The sequence below is a fragment of the Tenrec ecaudatus genome, chromosome 12 (genome assembly GCF_050624435.1).
Source record: "Tenrec ecaudatus isolate mTenEca1 chromosome 12, mTenEca1.hap1, whole genome shotgun sequence".
Taxonomy (NCBI): Eukaryota; Metazoa; Chordata; class Mammalia; order Afrosoricida; family Tenrecidae; genus Tenrec; species Tenrec ecaudatus.
Window position 1 is genome coordinate 131,053,098 of NC_134541.1, and position 5,561 is coordinate 131,058,658.

The following is a 5,561-nucleotide window of genomic DNA, read 5'->3' on the forward strand; positions in this document are numbered from 1 at the left end:
CGACGGCATCCGCGCGAGACTCCGGAGCCCCACCCCCGCCCTATTCCGCACGCTGATTGGCTGGTCTCCTCCCACCTCCTGGCCCTGATTGGTCGGACCCTGCACGGCCTGGGGTTAAGGGAGCCGCCGTCGCTGCGCCAGTGGCCTTCGGGCTGCCGGCCTCGCCCTTCCGTCCGAGGCACTAGCCCGGAGAGCAGTGACCTCTTGTCCCCTCCTCCTCTCGCCGTGCCTTCCTGCCCAGCTGCCTTCCAGCTAGGCTTGGGGTGTCCTCCCCCAACTCCCTGCCTACCCCGGAACTGGGGCTCCTATGCCAGCTCTGATTGGCTGGCCAGTCTGCAAAGTTAGCTCAAGCGAGAGAAGGTGTCTGGGGTAGGGGGGCGCGCAGCCCTGGGGCTCAGCCGACCGATGACGTTAATTCCCGCCAAATTTCAAAGCCCTCGTTTCGGGCTACGATCCGTGGTGGCGCAGTGGTTAAAGGGCTTGGCTGCTACCCAAAAGGCCGATGGTTTGAATCCACCAGTCGCTGTGTCAGAGAGGGATGGCAGCCGGTTTCTATAACGATCCATAGCCTTGGAAATGCAGTGGAGGAGTTCCGCTCTGTCCCATGTTGTGCCACGGAGTTGGTACAACAGAAGGAAACCCTGCCTGGTCCTGAGGCACCCTCCCGATTGTTCTTATGCCTGAGCCCATTGTTGGAGGCACTGTGTCCATCCATCTCCCTGGAGGCCTTCCTCTTTTTCACTGCCCCATCCACTCTTCCAAGCACGATGTCCTTCTCCAGGGACTGGTCTCTCCCAAAGAGATGCCCACTCAGTTCCATAGCGTCGCGGAATCATTCCACAGTGATGGGTTCTGGTTTGGTTTTGTACTGCCAAACGTAAAGGCGCTGGGAAGAAAGGCCTGCAATCTACGTCCAAAACTGGAGTTCATGGCAACTTTCTGTGTCACAGCAGAATGATGTCTGATGGGGTGTTGCAAGATGAGATCCGACACATGAAAGGTAAGGTGGGGCAGCACAAGTAAGATCACCATGAGCTGGAGAGAACGTGGTAGCAACAACAACACTCTCAGGTACACAAGGGGAGGAGAGTCAGGCAAAGCAGAAGAAACGTGGTTCTGTGGGACGCCAAGGGGACAAGGTGGCCTTGTGGTCCTTGCTGAAAGTTTGGCTCTTCTAACCCACCCAGCAGCTCTTGGGGGGAAAGACCTGGCTGTCTACTTCATTTCTACTTTGTCCCCTGGGATTGTTACAACTTGGAATCGACTAGGGGATGTACAAAGGGGAGTGGGGGTTGGAGGGGGGAGGAACGGAAAGAGGAGAAAAAGGAAGTGCTCCATAAATACAATGGCATTTATGCTTCATTGGCAGAATCCTTGTTTTCCAAAGAAGTCATAAGTTCAACTTCTAGACACTGGAATCACGGTGATAGAAACAGACTCCAGTTCACGCCCCTCTTGGAGCTTTGATTCCCGTGTGGGGAGATGGGTCATGAGCACCTCGAAGTTCAGTAAGTTATTGTAAAGGAGAGTCACTTACTGGGACCTTTAGGTAGGGCTGGTTAGGAGACCAACTCTTTTAAGTTCAACAAAGTCTTTCAGCTGAGGCTGGGATATCAAAAGGGAGCCAGCCTGGAGGGGATTGCCCCCAGGCAGAGAGAAGAGTAAGTACCAAGGCCTGAAAGCCAGAAGAAGCTTGATGTGTAGAGCCAGCAAAAAGAAAGAAAGCCACAGTGACCGGAGCATGGTGAACGAACAGAGAGTAAGAAGGATTCTGGAGTGGGACTAGCTCATGCAGGTCCTTCTGAGCTTTGGTAAGGAGATTGGACTTCTAAGTGTGTTGGAGAACTGTATTAGTCAGAAATGATTGGTCTCATTGTTAGGTGCTGTCATAGGTGCTGTCAAGTCAGTTTCAAGTTCATAGCAACCCTTCAAGCAACAGAAGGAAACACTGCCCACTCCTGTACTGCCCCCATCACCTTAGCCGTGGTTGAGCCCGTTGTTGGAGCCTGTGTGTCAATCCATCTCTTTGAGGATCTTCTTTTTCTCTCACCCTTTACCAAGTGTGACGTCCTGGTCCCTCCTGAGAAGGTGTCCAAAGTAGGTGAGACAAAGTCTTGTCACACTCGCTTCTAAAGAACATTCTGGATGTCCTTCCTCCAAGACAGATTGTTTTTTTTCTTCTTCAGATAGTCCATATCCTTCTAATGCTCTTTGCCAACACTGTGATTCGATCCAGGATGTCCATCTTCAGAAAATTCTCTTGGGCAGTACTTCTCTAGAGATATTACCATTCATTCCTCTTTGCCTCATCGCTCGCCTCTCATCCTTTAGCAAGACCTAGGGCGTTTACCTGGGAAACATTCCCTGAGACGATCCTCTTCTCGTCAGCTGTTGGTCTACGCCACTCTCACCTGTCACTAGGTGACCTGCCCCTAGGCATCAAGCTAGCGCTGTCTCTTCATTATTCATTGTCCAGCTTTCACAGGCTTATGAGGTGATTGAAAATACCATGGCTGGGGTTAGGAGCACCTTACTCAGTCCCACTAAAAGAGCCTGTAAGTGGGTGATGCAAATATGCCAAGTGCTTCTTTGCTAGGTTTAGGTGCACCCCGAGGTGCCTTGGGGACCTCCTGGTACTTCTGAAAACCCTGCGGAGCACATGGATCCTAAGTGACCGAATGGCGAGCGTTTTCTGTTTTGTTTTTATTTTTGTAAGGTTATGACAGAAGACCCCCCAAGTAATTGGAGTTGAAATAAGATGAAGTTTATTTCTCTCTCATGTAAAAGTCTAGGTAGGCTTCTGAGGTTGATGTGTAGTCGCCCTTTGTCAGGAACCCAGGTTCCTTCGATCGTGTTGCTCCACAGGGCACAGTTCACCTCGTGGTCCGCCCTAGCTGTAGCCCTTGTTACCATGACAACAGCAGGGAGGTCCAGCTCTTTTGAAGGATGCACCAGGAAACTGCACTCAACGCACAGTAGCTCCCATCCCAGTAGGGAAACGAGGGACTCTGGAAAATGTGTGCTTTACTCTAGGCTTTCTGTGTCCACCTAAAGTTTAAGAGATTTTACACCTGAGGTAGCCGGAGAGACGAGATCTGGAGGTGGAGGGAGGGGGTGAATCTCAGTCCCTAACATAGAAATCATAGGAAAACTTTTAGCAGGGCAAGACCTGATGATCTCATTTTTGTTTTTGAGGCAAAAAAAAATCATTCCTTTAATTGTCAAGAAGATGATAATAGATGGGTAAGATTGGATTTGGGGAAAGTAATCAAGAAAGTGGGCTCAGCTGTCCTAGTGACAGGCGAGAGTGGTGTAGACCACGTCAACCAATGAGAGGAGGATTGTCTCAGGGAATATTTCCCAGGTAAAAGCCATATGTGTTAGTCTGGGTAGACTAGAGAAATTCCTAGACACTCACATGTGTATAAGAAAGAGCTTTACCAACTACCATGATCCGAATTCTACCTTGCAGGCCTGGATAGGACAGAGGCTGTACACTGGTACATATGAGGGCTGGAGGTGCAGGGAATCCAGGGTGGATGATACCTTCAGGACCAAGGGTGTGAGGGACGATGCTGAGAGAGTGGAGGGTGAGTGGGTTGGAAAGGGGGAACTATTTACAAGGATCCACATGTGACCTCTTCCCTGGGAGAGGGACAGCAGAGAAGGGGGGAAGGGAGACTCCGGATAGGGCAAGATATGACAAAATAACGAGGTATAAATTACCAAGGGCACATGAAGGAGGGGGGAAAGGGGAGGGAGGGGAAAAAAAAAGAGGACCTGATGCAAGGGGCTTAAGTGGAGAGCAAATGCCTTGAGAATGATTGGGGCAGGGAATGTATGGATGTGCTTTATACAATTGATGTATGTATATGTATGGATGGTGATAAGAGTTGTATGAGTCCCTAATAAAATGTAAAAAAAGAAAAGAGGAGAAAAAAATGATTGGGGCAAAGACTGTACAGATGTGCTTTATACAATTGATGTATGTATATGTATGAACTGTGATAAGAATTGTATGAGCCCCTAATAAATTGTTAAAATTAAAAAAAAAATCTCATAACCCGAAAAAAAAAAGAAAGAGCTTTATATACAAGAGCAATTGAATATTGAGAAAACATCCCAGCCCCATCCAGATCAAGTCCATAAGTCTGATATTAGCCCATATGTCTGATGCCAATCTATAAATTCCTCTTCAGGCTAATAAAACACATGCAATGATGCCAAATTCAAGAAGATCACAGGCCAGTGGGTTGGAAGTCTTGTGGATCCAGTGGTGGTGTAAGCATCTCAGTGCTGGCAGGGGTCTCCATGTGGCTTCTCCAGCTTTGAGGCTCTGGTGGCCATCAGCCTGTCTCCATGTGGCTGGTCAACAAGAATGTCTCACAGGGACTGAGCATGTACCCTGGCACCAGCAAGCTATTTATCTCCTTAGTGCCTCCAACTCAGGTAAGCTGCAACCTAATTGACAGGCTAAATGCCCCCCCCCCCCGACTTCACTGTTAATCCTCTCAAATTGACAACAGATTATATAACTATCACACCATAGGTCTTGCTGAAGGATTAGATGTGGGTGATGAGAGAGCGAGGAATCAATGGTAATATCTCTAGAGAAGTGCTCTCCAAGAGAATTTTCTGAAGATGGGCATTCTGGAGCAGTGGTTCTCAACCTTCCTAACGCCACGACCCTTTCATACAGTTCCTCATGTTGTGGTGACCCCCCCAACCATAAAATTATGCTCTTCGCTACTTCATCACTGTAATTTTGTTACTGTTATGAATTGCCATGTAAATATCTGATGTGCAGGATGTGTTTTCGTTGTTACAAATGGAGCATAATCAAAGCATAGTGATGAATCACAAAACATGTAATTATATATTGTGAAATATTTCTTTCTAATGACAAATCAAGGAAATGTTGTCTTGAAGCAGGGTGTAGCATGGGCAACAGTCTTCACACCAGGTACTCCTATGTGGACGTATCTGCATGTGGGCGGACCTGCCTGGAGACAGAGGAGCGGTGTCTCTGTTCCTAAGACCATTGGAAAGATGTGTTTTCTGATGGTCTTAGGTGACCCCTGTGAAGGGGTCATTTGACCCCTAAAGGGGTGGCAACCCCCAAGTTGAGAACCACTGTTCTAGATCGAACTGCCCTATGCTATGTTCATTACTAATTACATATCAGGTGCTTGAAATATGGCTGGTAACACAGAGACATGTTTTTATTAATAAATTTTTTTACACTTTATTAGGGGCTCATACAACTCTTATCACAATCCAGCCATATACATACATCAATTGTATAAAGCACATCGGTGCATTCTTTGCCCTAATCTTTTTCAAAGCATTTACTCTCCACTTAAGCCCTTTGCATCAGGTCCTCTTTTTTTTCCCTTCCCTCCCCGCTCCCACCTCCCTCATGAACCCTTGATAATTTATAGATTGTCATTTTGTCATATCTTGCCCTATCCGGAGTCTCCCTTCACCCCCTTCTCTGCCGTCCATCTCCCAGGGAGGAGGTCACATGTGGATCCTTGTAATCGGTTCCCCCTTTCCAGCCC